The sequence below is a fragment of the Grampus griseus genome (assembly GCF_964374135.1).
Source record: "Grampus griseus genome assembly, chromosome: 1".
In the NCBI taxonomy this organism is placed as follows: Eukaryota; Metazoa; Chordata; class Mammalia; order Artiodactyla; family Delphinidae; genus Grampus; species Grampus griseus.
In genome coordinates, this window is record NC_139017.1 from 12403578 (window position 1) to 12423160 (window position 19583).

General features: G+C 35.3%; 2 pseudogenes across 2 annotated transcripts in view; both read right to left on the minus strand.

Moving 5' to 3' along the window:
• Positions 1-1265: 1265 nt before the first annotated feature.
• Positions 1266-2346, minus strand: LOC309835184 (metalloreductase STEAP2-like; annotated as a pseudogene). Its single transcript has one exon. The product of its transcript is annotated as a metalloreductase STEAP2-like (transcript).
• An 11257-nt stretch (positions 2347-13603) lies between these two features.
• Positions 13604-19583, minus strand: part of LOC309835191 (poly(A) polymerase type 3-like) — a 127628-nt pseudogene continuing 121648 nt past the window's right edge. Inside the window, exon 3 of the transcript in view lies at positions 13604-14367. The product of the transcript in view is annotated as a poly(A) polymerase type 3-like (transcript). The remainder of the gene's footprint in view (positions 14368-19583) is intronic.

Sequence of the window (19583 nt, forward strand, 5' to 3'; positions counted from 1 at the left end):
GAAAACTTTATATATGCTTAACACTGTATAAACAAGCAGCAAAATCATTAAAACGTTCAATGAGGCCACTTTATTTTGCACAAATTAACAAATAATTAGGTAATGAACTAATAAAACCAACAAATAGCTGTTGGTTTTTGGTCATGGTGAATTCATTCAAATTCATGTACTTTCATTCCTTGAAATGTCTGGAATCAAAACATTTCTAAAGCTGTATTTGACAAAAAAAATACATTAATTGAGATTTATTTGAGTTTGTTCAAATATTAAAAATTGATTTAAATTTTTTTGGGGGGAATCATAAATGAAATCTATTTTCATACTATCATAAGATCCTTTAAAAGTTTTTCCCAGTGGTATCATATATGTAAAGTATAAACAGCTACAACAGGGTAAAAAGCATCCTGTATTTTAGTTTTTACAAATTCTACAGCAAGAGGCAGGAGAGTGGAAGAATGTATAAGTTGAAGTTACTTATATTTTTGAGTCCTTGTTTCTTCTTGAAAGTGATGCCAAAATATTATAAATTTCTCAAAAGACCATTTTATAATAAGGAATTCTTGTATTTACCTATAAAAATCCAGTGTCAGATACGTAATCTCTTGTACTGAACATCAGAAAGACGAGATGTGCTGTCAGACAGTACCTGTGATGGTGAGGATGAATGGAAAAAAGTCTCTTGGGCTTTTTTTCGTCAGTTATTTCCAAGTTTTTCTTAGTTGTATCTGACAGTGTTATAAATCCATTCATCTTGTTAAAGCTTTTGTGGAAACTAACTTGTTAAAACTACTACTTGACTTTGATAAGTAAAAGGGTAGTAATGCTTTATAACAGCCTTTTATTTCAAAACATGATGCACTTTGTCAATTTTTGAATAATGACTTTGTGGTCTTGGATTTATGATTAACTCATCATATTCATTGACAGGTTATTGTATTTTGGAGGTGCAGAGATGTCCATGATATTCTGAGCTGCTGTAATTGATCAAAACTTCTTAAAGGGAAAGAAAAAATATTCTTTTGATAAAATGCAATGTTAAAAAATATAGTCACTCTATGGTGACTGGCCCCCCCTTTTTTTTTTTTTTTACTTCTCTGCTTTTATTCTGCAAAGAAAGGGATAGTAGCAGCTTTTACTCTAAATGATTTAGAATTAGCCACATAATTCTTATGCAGAAACATTATTTAAAGAATAATTCTTTCCCCTCCCTAAGTATACCAAAATTTCTATTACAAGGTATGTAAAATTTTACAGTATTTTAAATCTTATGTTTTACAAATTATACGAATCAAGTATTTTACTAGCATCAGATAAATATCAAGTACGTCCCCAACCTGCTGATAAACCATGTTGAGAAACAAGTATCTCTCTGGACTTCTCACTGGTAAACAGAGGCTGTAGGCAACATGGACTGAAGCGAAGAAAAAGCGTAGTATCCAAGCAGTTTTCTACCTGTAACCAGGCCTCCAACCAAGGTGGAAATCTCCTGTACTTGGTGCCTTAATAAAGCTGATAAGCAGCTGCCAGGAGACCTGTCAGGTAGACCAGGGACAGCAAAGTAATGGCAACTATAGGCAAGGTTTTATTCACAATCTCAATAGGAATCTTGTAAAAGTCACTCTGCTGGTTTCTAGCATATGGATGAATCACACCTCGGACAAAAGAAAAACGAAAGAAAAACGTGGCCAGGCTACCACCACTGGCCCTCTCCAGAGAGTAAACAGTCGCAGGGGTAAATTTTCCATCTCCCTAGCTGATGAGAATGATCCCAAGTCAATGGGAATTAAATTCAACTGACCGGCAAGTTCAATAACCTGCTGTCAAGCTTGAATGTTGTTGCTGCACAGATAAACCTGCCGGCTGGCAGCCTTAGGTCCTAACTGAAGTGCCCAAGCTGAGACAACATTAAATCCTTTCACAATCAAGGAGTCCAGGAATAATGAAGCCAAATATTCCACGTTGGATTCTGGGTATTGGTTTATCCTCATGTTATTGCTCACATCAATCAAGGATTTTAACCATAAGCAGATGTCTCAGGTCCCACAGGGAGATGTAATGTTCTCTATGTATGGCAACATATATTATATTTACTTTTATTAGAGCATCTTCATGGTGAGTGACATCTACTACATGAGGAAAAAATTCAGAAGCAAACTTAGGATTTCTGCTTCCTATGACCACATGATAGCCACATCTAATAAGTCAAATGGTCAGGGATTTAGCAAAATCCCCACTTCCAATTACACCTACAGAGACTTTCTTTGCACCTTTGATACCACTTACGCCATTAGGCAAAAAAGTTTCGCTAAGGTTCTTGGGGTTTTCCATCATAGAGATCGATTCCATGATACGGACTCTTCCAAGATCACCACGGATATCCTGAGAATCTTGTTCAAACGCAGATTCTGATTCAGTAGGTCTGGAGAGAGGCCCGAGATTCTGCACTTCTGATAAGGTGGTGCCGATGCTACCATGGGCCCCTCTTTGAACAGCAAAGCTCTCCGCGCCCTCTGCGGGGGGCAGAGGTGGGTCTAGCAGCTCCCCTGGAGCAGTGCCGACTCCCCCGGGGCCTCCCCAGGGGCCTCCCAGGGCTCTTCGGCCTAGAGACCCTCCCCCGGCCCACGGCTGGCGGCTTCCCCACCTCCGACTGGCCCCTTTCTATAATGCCCCCTGTCAGTCTCTCCCTTCTTCCTGGGTCACATCAGAAAACTAGATGACAGCACTTCAGAAGCGGTCCCACTGCTGCTGCTGCTGCCACTCAGAGGATGTGAAAAATGTACAGCCAGTAGTTTGGCTCAAGCAGCGGGAGGTAAAGGGTGCATTTTCAATGCAGTGATGAGGCAACAACAAACTTTATAGCAGATGAAATGACTATTTTATGGACATGCAATGGAAAAAAGTAATATTTAAGGGGGAAAGATAAAACAAGACAGAGAAAGCGACAGTATTAAAAGAATGGAATCAAGCACAAAGACAATTTCTGTGGCTGAAAAACTTGACAAGCAATTCAGGAAATATCTGGAAAGTCTCATCCCTGGAAGCATTGCTCTATAGCTGTGTTCTCCTCTCTTGCTGCTGTGGTCATCAGTTTTAGAAAACAGTTCTTTGTGAATATTTTTATGTTCCCTACCAACTAGTTCCTGCCCCACTGGGTGACATTCTAAACTGGCCTCTGTACAAGGAGGGCAAGGAGATACCAAAGAAAGAGGCAGACCACTCCAAATTGGTAGGTGGCAATTTAATAAGCAAGGGGAACTTACATACTTGTCTTGAGCAGCTTCAGGATGAGTAGATCTCCACACCCATCTGTCAGAATCTTAAATGTTCATACAGAGGCCTTAACAGGGTTTGGTCATTTACTATACTGTCCTAATTAGGAACCTAATTAAACTTAAAAGTTTTTGCACAGCAAAGGAAACAATAAACAAAATGAAAAGACAACCTAAGAAGGGGAGAAAATATTTGCAAATGATGCTACCAACAAGGGATTAATTTCCAAAAATATTAACAGCTCATATAGCTCAATATCAAAAAAACAAACAACCCAATCAAAAAATGGACAGAAGACCTAAATAGACATTTCTCCAAGAATACATACAGATGGACAAAAGGCACATGAAAAGATGCTCAAAATCGATAATTATTACATAAATACAAATCAAAACTACGATGAGCTATCACCTCACACCAGTCAAATGGCCATCATCAAAAAGTCTACAAATAATAAATGCTGGAGAGGCTGTGGAGAAAAGGGAACCCTCCTACACTGTTGGTGGCAATGTAAATTGGTACAGCCACTATGGAGAACAGTATGGAGGTTCCTTAAAAAACTAGAAATAGAATTATCATATGAACCAGCAATCCCACTCCTGGTCTTATATCCTGAAAAGATGAAAACTCTAATTTGAAAAGATACATCACCCCAATGTTCATAGCAGCACTATTTACAATAGCCAAGATGTGAAAGCCACCTAAATATCCATCGACAAAGGAATGGATAAAGAAGATGTGGTACATATACAGAATGTAATAGAATATTACGCAGCCATAAAAAAGAATGAAATAATACCATTTGCAGCAATATGGATGAACCTAGAGATTATCATACTAAGTGAAGTAAGTCATACAGAGAAAGACAAATATATGATAGCAATCATACGTGGAGTCTAAAAAAAATGATACAAATGAACTTACTGACAAAACAGAAACAGACTCACAGACATAGAAAACAAACTAATGGTTACCAAAGGGGAAAGGGGGGGAAATAAATTAGGAGTTTGGGATTAACATATACATACTTTATACATAAAATATATAAATGACAAGGACCTACTCTATAGCACAGGGAACTACATTCAATATCTTTTAATAACCTATAATGGAAAAGAATCTGAAAAATTATATATATATATATATATATATATATATATATATATATATATATATATATGAATCATCTTGCTGTACACCTGAAACTTACCGAACATACTAAATCAACTATACTTCAATTTGTAGAAAAAGTTCATATAGAGGCCCTAACGGGGTTTGGTCATGTATTACATGGTCTAGATGATCCCAATGCCTTACTCTCTCAAGGCTGTGTCCTTGAAACAGTCCCTAGTGTGGGAATGGTGGGAAGAAGGTACATTCCAAGATAGTGGATAGGGTGAGGAGCCTCCTATTGCCTGGGTCCAACTAGTGGATCAACTGCCAGTCACAGCATTTCGGTGACCTCCTCCAACAGTTGTTCACTCTTAGACCTGAAATTTATGTTACAGTATGATCTAGTAGCTTAAGGTAACCTCCGAAACCACCTTATGTCTCATTTCTATGGCTGAGGTAACACCAATCACTTTGCCTTGTGTGTGCTTCACCCATTTTCATCCAATCAACTCCCACTCAGCCTCTAGGATTCAGCCCGCCTGTCCCTCCAGAGGTCTTCTGAGGCCAGATTTCAGTGTTCTTATTTCTGACTCCAGAACATAATATTATTTTACTAATTACACAAATTTTACTGTATACATACAAATAATTTTACTATATGCATTTTTTAAAGTTGCTCTTGCTTATTGAACTCCACTTCCCTACAAAACCTCCTTGTTGAATTTACAGTACCTAGCACATTTCCTAGAACAAGGTAGCATTCCATAAGTATTTGTGAATTCACCATTTAAACTAAATAGCCTATTACGAGCAATTTTATGAATGAATACACTTACTAAAATTCAAACTCAAATGATTGAATGTAGTTACATTACATTTTTTCTCTTTTCATTTTATAACAGGCAAGCAAATACACCTAATCACCGTGGAGATCTCTAGTTGGATTGTGACTTCATTTCAGAGAACTGCAGTCATCACTTGAATGTGTTCAGTACACCTCTAAAAGACATCTACTTGCTATTAAGTTAGAAGCATTTGATCTCAGAAAATGCAAAGACTACTGTGAAAGTCATTTGTAAGAACGGTTCAAACTGCCCAAAACATATTTCAAGTATATTTGCTTTCATAAGACCTGTCAAACTCTACATGGATTATATTTTACTTATTACAAGTATTTTTCATAGTAGAAATATGATTGTAAAGGAGATTTCATTGTAATTATTTTAATTTTATCTTATACACATAATGTGTCTATGTACTTATATGTTATAGTAATAAAGCACACAATGTGATATGTACTACATATACATCTCAGGAAAAGCTATGCTTCTGAAGTAGGCCGATTATTCTATTCCCTGTGACTGAATATGACTCTGAATATATTCTATGATTAGTTATCCATTTCTTATTAAGTGAAAATAGAAGACTAAACTTGGATCTAAGATGGAAAATACAACCCATAGGCTGAAATTTTATTATAACAAATATAAGATGCCTTAGTTTAATCGGTAATATGACAACAAGTGTTTTCAGATAAATAGCTAGGTACAAGTACTGGGGTATAAAAGTAAGTTAGATACAAAGGTGAAAATGAGAAGAAGTTCACAATTTGTGGAAAAGGTAAAGCTGAAAATGACTACAATACTATATGATTTATGCTACCATTAAATTAAATGAGGGGTGATACTTGCTGTAGAATGGATGAGCTAGAAAATTCTATTTTGCCTGAAATTCACTATGGGCAAGACCTGATAAAGTCATATTCATCTCCAGATAAGTCATATTTATTCAAGTTGTACCTTCTCTCCAAAATCAAATCCTTTTTGGCTGTATTAAGTGTTCCTATTTTTTCTAGGTTGAATTAAGTCTTCTTAATTTTTCCTAAGCTTTTCAAGTATCAGTTAGACCAAGGTATAGTAATTTTGTAATAGATTTTAGTTACAAGCCTGTCTCTTTCACCAGATAAAAGATTGGCTGGGTAATATCAGAGTATTATATATTGTGCATGCTCTATTTCCATTACTCAGCACAGTATTAGGGTTTTTTCACAATGTTCTCAGAATAATTTCAAATCTTTAGGATTGAGAAATTAATAAAGATTCCTAGTCTCCTAAAATTTTCTTACAATTATTGTCACAAATTATAAATTACCGCAAAATCCGCAACACAGCATTGACTCTTGATTGTCTGAAGAACAAATTATACTCAGCGTTGAAACATAAGTTTTAAAAAAAATCCTACAACTAACCAGAAATCATCTATGACGAACACTTTATAAAGATTTCCATTGAGTTTTTCACAGAAAAACTACCAAATCTCCTAGGATGTGATTAGACAAAAGTAGAAATACCACTTCCAAAGCTAAACTAGTTTATACAATTAAGTTCTAAGAAAAAGTAGAAGAAATTGTTATCCTGAAAAATATTTTTCTTATTATTATGTTTCATCACATATAAATTTTTTCTTTTTTGGAAATTATTTTTTAAGGAATAAATGTAGGTGTCTTTTCTCTAAAATATCACATATAATTTATTTCAATTTTTTTCTTTTTATATCTATCCAAATTTTATCCTAAATTACTAAGACATTGTGAGAGTCAGATTTGTTTATCTAAATATTAATGTTTTTGTTGTTAATGAATTCTCATTTCCATTCTTATAATTTTAATAATCTTCTCAAGATCATAATGCAAAACTATTCATTTTAACTTACTCAGCCTATGTATTTATTGACATTTTACTTTCATACTGAATCCTTTCTTTCTATTTATCCTATATTTGCATATATAATGCTTAAATTATATATCAAAACTTTTATTTATACCTATACCTTTGAAGCATAATGCATGTGGATGAACAAGTCAGATTAAAGAAAGCACTGTAAATGTACTGTCTTGATCATGTAAGAGTTAACAATTTCACATTGTTATATGTTATTTATGATATGTACTTATTTACAGGGCATCAAAAATAAGCTTGACTATTCTCTAAAAACACAGTGGAAGGTAATAAAGCATTTTCCACTAGATTTTGATTTTATCAGAATGTAAGCTATTTTAGAAAAAGGTCCTGATTAAAGCTCTTATATTAGATTGTTCAAGTATTCTTGCAAAAACTGTAATGCTGGTTTGTCAAGGAGATTCTTATCTTTCAAGAGCCAAGAATGTTGATAATTGAATTCTTACTTAGGACCAAAAGCAAAAACTGGAAAACAAACTATGCGAGAAAAATTCTCTAACTATACATGGTATAAACAACCCTGAGGGATGGAAATTATCCTCTCTATATTCTAGTTGAATTATAAATAAAATTGTGTATCACAATATTTACAGTATCTTCAGCCAGATTCACTGCTTTTTTGTTTACACTACCTGAGCATTCTGTGTACGCTCTGTATATTTATGACAGAACCCAATTTATGTGTTTAGTTCCTCAGCTGTGTTTTTGCATCATAATTACAAATAAGGTTTAATATTTAGCAAATTTGCTTAATAAATGTAAAAACAAACCAAAAAAACCCCTAAAGCTATACAACTGTATAGAAATTAAATTTCTGAATGTTAGCATTTGGTTTGAAAATTTCTTAAAGGAAGCATTAAAGAAATTTATAATTTACCAAATTATTTGATACATATGTTCTTATTTAGCGAAAGTTTCATATTGGTAACAGAAACATGTAGAAATGATCAATAATCATTTATGCTACAGCTCCATTTTGTCGGTTCATATTATTTCATATACTGTTGTGTTGCTAATGAGTGTGAAGGCAAGAGTTAAATGATTTAATTAAACCGAATTTTAAACTCCTACTTCTGTTTAATGCAACATCCGCCTATTTCAACCTAGAAAAAAATTTGTTCTATGATAGAGTTGTCCTTTATGTATGGAATAACATCACCATTGTAATTCTTGGTCAATACGTCTTGACGCTGATCTAAGACTTAGATTTCATTCCCTACACCGTTCAAATACTCCTCAGGTTTCTATTTAGAGTTCAATAAAGTGACTGAGGTAACAGAAATCACTTGCTCAGGTTGAAGTTTTCAAATTTTCCACTTGGAAAATCTTTGCGCACATCTTAATGTACTGTTGGAGGAAATTAATGTTCTCCATGCCTGCTAATTTATATATAAATTATCTAGTTTGGAAACTATCCTTTATGTAATGGTCTATCTCCACACCCCGTCAATATTCTCCAGTTTCAGTGCACTTGGTTTACTCATCATGTCACCTCTCGTCAACTCCTTGTTACATTGTCGTTCTCGTATACTCTTATCCAAAGCCCAATTTGCCAATAAGATCTTTTTTTTAAAAAAGGGAGAAAAAACTATTTTTATATCCTTATATATTCAAAATGGGTTTCAAATATAACATTGTTATGAAAGAATGCATACAATTTGAATTTTCATTTTATTTGTCTGCAAGGTCAGCTTCTATTGACGACTCCTGCCTTTCCCTAGAGCTCTGGCTCTCTTCCCTCGTCCCATGGCACCAGATGCCTCTGGTGTTCTTGTTAACTCTGAGATAGTCTTTCTTGGTATCCCCTATTCTTCAATCCAAGCCAAGAACTGTTTCTATTCTAATTGTTACGATTTCAAGTCATTATTATGCCACTCTTGAATTACTACAATTCTTTCATGACTATTCTCCTTGTCTCTGGCATTTTCCCTCTCTGAAATCATATCCTCTTAGCAACTTTTCTTGTAACTGTGTGTATACCTTAGCTTAGCACTTATGACACAGTATTATAATTGCCAGCTCACTTGTCTTTTATACATCTAGACAGTAAATTCATCAAAAGCGGGAATATCTTCTTCAGCGCTATATTACTAGTTCATTGTAAAATGTGTGAAACATATTATAAGCAAAAGATATGTTTTTCAATAAATAGCTTCCTTGATCTGCTGTTTAAGTTGCCACCTTGTGTTTGTCAATGCTTTCACCATCACATTTCTCAGAATACCATAATTACCAATTGCTTCCACTGATTAATCAACCACAAACTTTTACCATGCACCACAGATTTTTGTACCTATCATCATAATGAACTTATTCTCCCAGAAACTGTTAATGTTGTAATGTTACTATTAACTAACCATTCTCTCTATAGTTCATTGTTAATACGCAGAGAGCAGAATAAATGTACATCTTCCCCAAACCAATTTCAACACGCGTTGAGGTAGCACACATATTGGGTTATATTTCCTTCTAGGCTCTTAAACATAAAGAGATTAAGTCACTAATTAATGAATGAATTAATTCAATATATAGTTATTGAAATCCTGCTATGGGATAAGAACTTACATAAGAGCTGAGGCTAGAGAAGTGGGTAAATGTAATCCCCATTAAAACTGGATTACAGTTAGAATATATGGATATAGGTCAAATAATTAAAGAAAAATACATCTGATAAAGAGGGAAGAGCAGGATGCATTGGGGGCATAAAAAAAAGAGACAAACTAGTTTAGAAAATGGGAGGAAAGTAGAAAATCATGAAGCTGAGGAAATTAGTGAAGAGTGAAGACAACTATTTAAAGGAGTAAGATCTGAAGCTTAGAAACCTGAATGAAAGACTGGATAAGATGCAACTACTGGTGGATGGAATAAGAGAAAAGCGTAATTGTGAGGGGGAGCATTAAAGCAAAGTCTTTCATTTGGGATGGGTTGCGTTTTGAGATGCTGGTGAAATACCCAATTGGTTAGTTCTAAGAAAGAGTCAACTATAAGGACATGAGGCTCAAAAATTAGATGTGGACTACAGAAATAGATGTGTGAGACTTCAATATAAGAAGACAATAGGCTACACGGGAGTAAATGCCATTGTCTGTGGAAGGTTTAAAGAGTGAAAGTTCTAAGGCCTTGATTGTAGCATTGATGTTCCCTCAACATTAACCAAAAAGCAAAGGAGAAGAAGCCTATAAAAGAATGTGATACGCAGCCAGAGACAGATGGAAAGCCAGGTGAATAAAACTTTCCAGGACCAAAGGAAAGACATGTTTAGAGAAGGAGGTCAACGGGTCTAATACTTTCGGGGTCAAATGTGTATGAAATAAAAATTGTCCACTGGATCCCTCGGCATAGATTTAATGAAACCTGTTTTGTTTAAATAAAGAGAATAAAAGCCAGAAAGTTATAAGTTGATTACAGATGGTTGAGGAAGGGGGGAAAAAAGTAAATGTGAACATTTTTTGAAGACATGTGGCTGTTAAAAGGAGAATGGGAGAGACTGGAGCCTGTGGGGATGCTGAGGAAAGTGCCAATAAAGGGAAACATGTGGAAAACATAATTGGGAAAGGAGGTAACTGAAATGCTTAGGTCACTCAAAGGACAGACTGGAATGAGTGTTACACTAGAATCGGGAGAAGAGAATCTTATTCCACTACAACCGATAAGAACTAGGAAAGAATAATTACTGTAGGTTTGCATATTTAATGGCAGAAAATGGAAAACAAACCAACAAAAGAAACTTTTCATATTTTTAGAATTTTCTATGGAAATATGGCGGCTTAATTATTGGCCATATTTTTGGAAAAGAATGCAATTAAGGTGGAAGGATTTGAGAATTTGAGAGGAGAAAGCAGGAGATAGTTGATAAGTTTAATAAGACTGTTGTAATGTGTGGAGATTATAGGTAATACTGCAGCGTAAATTCATAGAAGTTGCGAAAATTTCTTCATTAGCACTGAATAGGTCAATGATGAACGTAGTTTTAGTCATGGTTTTGTTTTGCTAGTTCTTTACAATAGTAAGCAGTGGGTAAATTGAGATTACTGTTTAGGTGAACTAATGATTGCTGTGCTGTACTGTAAATTCTAAACTGGTTATGTTCTTTTATTCCTCTAAATTCTAAAGTAATTCTTTTTCATCAGGGCTAATTACTCATGACCTTGCATTTTTAATTTTTTGGTTGAAAGCTATTTTACACAGGGTAAACATGTACATATATTGATTTCCACTGTGATGAGTTTCAACATATTCATTCAACTGTGTAAACCATACTGCTATCAAAATATAGAAAATTCTTATTGGCCTCGAAAGGCCCTTCATGGAACTTCTCTTTTCATCTCCTCCACAGGAGACTTCTACTGTGTGCATTTCTATCAAAATAGATTGGTTTGGTGGTGCTCCAATGTTTCATAAAAATGGAATCTTACAGAATGTACTCATTTGTATTTGCTTCTTTCACTCCTTATGATGACTAGGATATTCATCCACATCACTTCATTGATCAGTAGTTTGTTTATATTCCTAAGTGGTACTACACTGTAGGATTATACCACAATTTGTTTATCCATTCTTTGTTAGTTGACATTAGGGTAATTTCCAATTACTGGCTATTACATGTAAAAATGCTGCAAATATACTTGTGCCTGCCTTTGGATTTCTCTTTTCATTTTTCTTGTGTAAATACTTAGGAGTGGAACTGCTAGGTCATAAAATTATTATAGTTTAATTAAAAAAGGTGCCGCCAAAGTTTTTTTTCCAAAGTGATTGTACTATTTTAAGCCTCTGTTAGCAATGTATGGAGAGTTCCTGTTGTTCCACATTCTTATCAAATACATTTGTTGTCACTGTTTTTACCATTTTATTGGGGTTTTTGTCTTTCTTCTATTTTTGATTTACCGGATGTCTGAATATCTTCATTTATTTTGCAAAGAAGTTCTTGTGTGTATATACATGTATATGTATAATATATACTAATATACATGTAATAATTTATTTTGGAAAGAAATACTTGTGTATATATATACACACATATAATAATAGTAGTAGTAGTAATAATAACGATTATTATTATTATACTTCTAAGGCTTCCATAACAAAATACCACAGACAGTGTGGCTTAAACAACAGAAATGTGTCTCTCAAAATTCTGGAGGCTAGAAGTCCAAGTTCAAGGGGTCAGCAGTTTTGGCTTCTCCTTAGACCACCCTCCTTGCCCCCACCTTATTGCTATGTTCTCATGTCGACTTTTCTCTAAGTACACACATCCCTCTCTCTCTCTCTTCTTATAAACATCCCAGTCATATTGAATTAGAGCCTCACCCTTATATCCTTCTTTAACCTTTATTAACTCTTTAAAACCCCATCTCCAAATATAGTCAAATTGGGGGGTTACAGCTTCAACATATAAATTTTGGAAAGACAATCCAATATATGCATAATGGCCTGATTGTGTGTGTGTGTACACACACACACACACACATAAATAAATATATGTGCATGTGTGTATATATATATTTTATATATATATATATTTTATATATATATATATATGATATTTCCCCATCTTGGTCTGTCAGTTCATTTTGTTAAAAGTATCTTTCGACAGACAGAAGATTTTAATTTTGAAGGAATCCAATCTGTGCTTTTTAAAAAATTGTATATTTTCTGGGTCCAATTAAAGAAATATTTGTCCACTTGGGACTTCCCTGGTGGTGCAGTGGTTAAGAATCCACCTGCCAATGCAGGGGAAATGGGTTCGATCCCTGGTCTGGGAAGATCCCACATGCCACAGAGCAACTAAGCCCGTGCACCACAACTACTGAGCCTGCGCTCTAGAGCCTGTGAGCCACAAGTACTGAGCCTGTGTGCTGCAACTACTGAAGCCTGCGTGCCTAGAGCCCATGCTCCACAACAAGAGAAGCCACTGCAATGAGAAGCCTGCACAGCGCAATGAAGAGTAGACCCCGCTCACCGCAACTAGAGAGAAAAGCCCGCGTGCAGGAAGACCCAACACAGCCCCCAAAAAACATACAATTGCTCAAAAAAAGAAAAATACTTTGTCCACTCAAAATCTGAGAAAATATTCTCCCATGTTTTCTTCTAGGAACTTTATATTTGTGTTTATATTTATCTCACTGATTCGTCTCAAGTTAATTTTTGATGTATGGAGTGAGATAAGTGACAAATTTCAACTTTTTAATATGTTTATAAGTTGTTCCAGCAATTTGTTTCAAAGACTTTCCATTTTCCTTTAGTTTACTTTGAGGAGATTTTTAAAAATATTATTGACAATTTACGTGTCTGTTCATATAAATATCTTCTGTACTTTTCTATCCTCATGTTCATACCACACTCTTTTGGTTAATGTGAAAATAGAGTAACTCACAATCAATTAGTGTATGTCTTTTAAATTGACTTTTTAATGATCATTTGGCTATCCAATACTTTTTAAATGTAAGACATATTTTATTATTTATTTTAAAATGAATTTTATTTTAGTATAATTTAAACACATACCATTTAGAAAACACCAAGGAAAATTTATGTACAAAAGTTGATGCTATTGCATTTGGATAAAGTTGACGAGTTCCTCCTACTCACTTAGCCCAGGAAATACCACCAAGGAAACCTAATATATTGGAATAGATGTTGTGGAGTTTGGCCCCCAGTTTGATAGCTCTCAGAGTTAACCTGAAGTTGTCAATGATTAGAACTAGATGGGAAATTTCATTGGTTCCCCTGAAACTGTTTAGACTCCTTACACATATTCTATCTATTTTTTAAGCAGACTGTCATTTCCTAGGTCCAAATATTCTGGAATAGTCTGCAGTGCTAATCTTGCAAACAAAATATCAATCCCTAAGCTATCAAAACACAGTTTGATAACTGGCACAAATGCCTCAACAGCTCCTAAATCTTTCACTTCTTCCTGTAATTTCAATTTATAGAATGAGGTGAAAAAGTCACTTCAATCAATCTCTCTTGGTGCAACACACAACACATCAATATTGGTAACTTTTGTATATATTCCTAATCTGTAAGATCCAAGTGTAAAAATATTTTCCTCCAACATTTTCAATCACAGATTGTGGAAGATTCTTGCTTTCATGGATTTCTTGTATTCACTCTTTTACCAGGTTACATTTTCCAAAGTTAAAGTCTTGCATTATTGTTCCTGTTACTCTTCAAAAACCCCAAAGGGCTTTGGAATCTCAATTAGTTTCTGTGTAAGTCTGAAGTCAGTCTCCTTTTGGGTCCACTAAACTGATAGCACAGAACGCTGTAGTGCTTCTGTAGTGGCTGTGTTTGTTCTGATTCCTGTGTTGTTACTGGAAATGATATCATCTCCAGCGCAGGCACCACGCAGTCACTTCCCCAGTACAACAGTTGTCACCGAGGACCTGGACACGATGCACTGAGCTAAAAAGGAGGGAGGGGGTTCTGCCTCTGCCCTGAGTCCAACTGCTAAATATAAGATATATTTTAAATGCATCTTGTCAATTTCTGCAAAATGACTACCAAACTTTGGAGGTGAATATTTTGGGAAAAAGGACATCTTACAAATTTGAGTCTTCCTATTTATGAAGATTGATCCATCTTTTCATTTGTCTTTTTTTTTTTTTCCTTTCAATGGTTTTGGGAGGTTTTAAACATAGAGTTCCTACAACTTTTGATACATTTATATCCAAGTATTCTATTTCCTGATCTTGTTTTAATGGGAAATGTTTTTTTATTATTATTCTAGAACAAGAAATTTTGTAGTTATATAAAAATGAAATAGATTGTATATTTACCTCATATGCAAAAATTTTAATACAATAATTTCTTAGTTTTTGTAGGGTTTTTTTTGTTTATAACTTAGAATTTTCTATAATCTTATCACTGCAAATAGAAATAGTTTTACTTTTACTTTCTAATTCTTGTAAAATTCTTTATTTTTTCATTACATAAGGTCTTCAGTCTTAAGAGGTAGGAACAGACATTCTACCTTGTTCTCAGTTTTAAGTTGAAAATATAGAGTCCCTGAAAATGAAAAGTTATCTTATGTGAGGCTTTTTTTTCTTAGTTGCTGATTATCTGATTGAGGGGTTCACGTCTATTCTAATTTTTACTTTTTAGCTTAAATGTGTGTTTAATTCTGTTAAAGATTTTTTATTCAAATATTTGAATAATATTCAAACATTTATTCAAATGTTTGAATATTACTCAAATATTCAAACATCTATTCCAATATATTAGGTTTCCTTGGTGGTATTTCCTGGGCTAAGTGAGTAACAGGAACTCGTCAACTTTATCCAAATGCAATAGCATCAACTTTTGTACATAAATTTTCCTTGGTGTTTTCTAATAATCTAATTTACTTTTCTGTTTCTATATATTTTCATTTCCTAAACATTTCATATAAAAAAGTAATACAGAGCCTGCTGAGCTCCCAGGCTGATCTGCTGCCCTCCAAAGCCCCCTCCAGGTAGCGTGGGTCCTTGGGGGCAGAACAGGAGAGGCAGGCAGGAGGGGCCCTCCAGGAGGAGTGGGTGAGGAGTGGAGGGCGATTGCCCCGCCCACTCCAGCACGGGCAGCCTGCTGAGCTCCCAGGCTGGTGCCTTGCCCTCCAAGGGCCCTCCCTCCCACCCCAGCCACATTGGTCCTGGGGGCATAGGAGTGAGGCTGGGGAGATCAGGAGAAGCAGGCAGGAGGGGCCTGCCTGGACATCAGGAGGAGCAGGAGAGAAGAAGAGGGCCTTTGCTCCACCAACCCAAGCACAGGAGATCTGCTGGGCAGAGGTCTTCTGTCCTCTTCTGTCCTCTGAGACAAGGGATGGGGGGCACGCCTGGGACACTTCTGTCCCTTAAGCCTAAGCCCCACCTCCCACAGCCCCCAGGGCTTTTCCAGACGTGTGGGTCCTGAGCATAGGCCCCAACCACGACCCAAATCTCACACTTGTTTAGGCCCCACCCTCCACAGCCAAGGACTTCCCCCCCTTTTTATTCTTCTTTTCCCTCTTCCTCTTTTTTACTATTGTGGTACTGATGTACCTTCTAGTTGTTGACTCATCTACATTTTTATATTTATATTCTTTCTAACATATCTGTTAGTTTCCTAGTCTAATTTTGTTTTTTACTTTGTTATTGTTCTTTTTTTTTGCCACCCCACGTAGCTTGTGGCATTGTGGTTCATGAGACCGGGTTCAGGCAGAAGCTCCTGCAGTGGGAGCTCCAAGTCTGAACCACTGGACTAACAGAGAACCTCAAAACCCAGGGAATATTCATCAGAATGAGGTCTCACAGAGGTCCTCATCTCAGCACCAAGACCCAGCTCTACCTAATAGCCTACAAACTCCAGTGTTGGGAGCCTCAGGCCAAACAACTAGTAAAACAGGAACACAATGCCACTCCTAAAAAAGAAAAACAATGAGATGGCAAAAAAAAAAGTCACAGATGAAGCAGCAAGGTAAGCACCTAAAAGACCAAATAAATGAAGAGGAAATAGGCAATCTACCTGAAAAAGAATTCAGAGTAATGATAGTAAACATGATCCTGAATCTCAGAAATAGAATGGAAGCATGGACTGACAAATAACAAGAAATGTTTAACAAAGATCTAGAAGTACTAAAGAACATACAAATCAGATGAAAAACACAATAACTGAAATGAAAAATACACTAGAAAGAATCAATAACAAAATAAATGAGGCAGAAGAACGAATAAGTGAGTTGGAAGATGAAATGGTGGAAATAACTGCCAAGGAGCACAATAAACATAAAAGAATGAAAAGAATTGAAGACAATCTCAGAGACCTCCGGGACAACACTAAACACAACAACATTCAAATTATAGGGTTCCCAGAAGAAGAACAGAAAAAGGGATGGTCTGAGAAAACATTTGAAGAGATTATAGTTGAAAATTTCCCCATGATGGGAAACAAAATAGTCACCCAGGTCCAGGAAGCACAGAGAGTCCCATACAGGATAAACCCAAGGAGAAACACACCGAGACACATAGTAATCAAATTGGCAAAAATTAAAGACAAAGAAAAATTATTGAAAGCAGCAAGGGAAAAACGACAAATAACATACAAGGGAACTCCCATAAGGTTAACAGCTGATTTCTCAGCAGAAACTCTACAAGCCAGAAGGGAGTGGCATGATATACTTAAAGTAATGAAAGGGAAAAACGTACAACCAAGATCACTCTACCCGGCAAGGATCTCATTCAGATTCGATGGAGAAATCAAAAGCTTTACAGACAAGCAAAAGCTAAGAGAATTCAGCACCACCAAAACCAGCTCTACAACAGATGCTAAAGGAACTTCTCTAAGTGGGAAACACAGGAGAAGAAAAGCATCTACAAAAACAAACCCGAAACAATTAAGAAAATGGTCATAGGAACATACATATCGATAATTACCTTGAACGTGAATGGATTAAATGCTCCAAACAAAAGACACAGGCTTGCTGAATGGATACAAAAACAAGACCCACATATATGCTCTCTACAAGGGACCCACTTCAGACCTAGGGACACATACAGACTGAAACTGAAGATATTCCACACAAAACGAGATCAAAAGAAAGCTGGAGTAGCAATACTCATATAAGATAAAATAGACTTTAAAATAAAGATTGTTACAAGAGATAAGGAGGGACACTACATAATGATCAAAGAATCAATCCAAGGAGATATAACAATTATAAATGTTTATGCACCCAACATAGGAGCACCTCAATACATAAGGCAACTGCTAACAACTGTGAAAGGAGAAATCAACAGGTACACAATAATAGTAGAGGACTTTAACACCCCACTTACATTAATGGACAGATGATCCAAATAGAAAATAAATAAGGAAATACAAGCTTAAAATGACACAATAAACTAGATTGATCTAATTGATATTTATAGATCATTCCACCCCAAAGTGGCAGAATACACTTTCTTCTCAAGTGCACATGGGACATTCTCCAGGATAGATCATATCTTGGGTCACAAATAAAGCAACAGATGATTTAAGAAAATGGAAATCATATCAAGCATCTTTTCTGACCACAACGCTATGAGATTGGAAATCAATTATAGTAAAAAACTGTAAAAAACAAAAATATATGGAGGCTAAACAGTATGCTATTAAATAACCAAGAAATCACTGAAGAAATCAAAGAAGAAATTAAAAAATACATAGAAACAAATGTCAAAGAAAACAAGATGACCCAAAACCTATGGGATGCAGTAAAAGCAGTTCTAAGAGAGAAGTTCATAGCAATTCAATCTCACCTCAAGAAACAAGAAGTCTCAAATAAACAACCTAACCCTACACCTAAAACAGCTAGAGAAAGAACAAAGAAAACCCAAAGTCAGTAGAAGGAAAGAAATCTTAAAATCAGAGCAGAAATAAATGGAATAGAAACAAAGAAAACAATAGCAAAGATCAATAAAACTAAAAGCTGGTTCTTTGAGAAGATAAACAAAATTGATAAACCCTTAGCCAGACTTATCAAGAAAAAAAGGTAGAGAATGCAAATCAATAAAATTAGAAATGAAAAAGGAGAAATCACAACTGGCATTGCAGAAATACAAAGGATTATAAGAGACTACTACAAACCACTCTATGCCAATAAAATGGCCAACCATGAAGAAACAGACAAGTTCTCAGAAGGTACAATTTTCCAAAACAGAAGCAGGAAGAATTAGAAAATATAAACAAACCAATCACAAGTAATGAAATTGAAACTGTGATGAAAAATCTTCCAACAAACAAAAGCCCAGGATCAGATGGCTTCACAGGTGAATTCTATCAAACGTTTAGAGAAGAGCTAACACCCATCCTTCTCAAACTCTTCCAAAAAATTGCAGAGGGTGGAACACGCCCAAATTCATTCTACGAAGCCACCATCACCCTGACAGCAAAACCAGAAATAGGTATCATAATAAAAAGAAAGTTATAGGCCAATATCACTGATGAACATAGATGCAAAAATCCTGAACAAAATATGAGCAAAAAGAATCCAACAGCACATTAAAAGGATCATATACCATGATCAGTGGGATTCACCCCAGGGATGAAAGGATTCTTCAATATATGCAAATCAACCAATGTGACACACCACATTAACCAATTAAGGAATAAAAACCATATGATCATCTTAATAAATGCAGAAAAAGCTTTTGACAAAATTCAACACAAATTTATGATAAAATACTCTCCAGAAAATAGGCATAGATGAAAATTACCTCAACATAAAAAAGGCCATATAAGACAAACTCACTGCAAGCATCATACTCAAGGGTGAAAAAATAAATACATTTCCAATGAGATCAGGAACAAGACAAGGATGTTAACTCTCACCACTATTTTTTTAAATTTTTTAAATTTAATTTTATTTATTTTTTTATACAACAGGTTCTTATTAGTCATCAAGTTTATACACATCAATGTATACAAGTCAATCCCAATCGCCCAATTCATCACACCACCATCCCC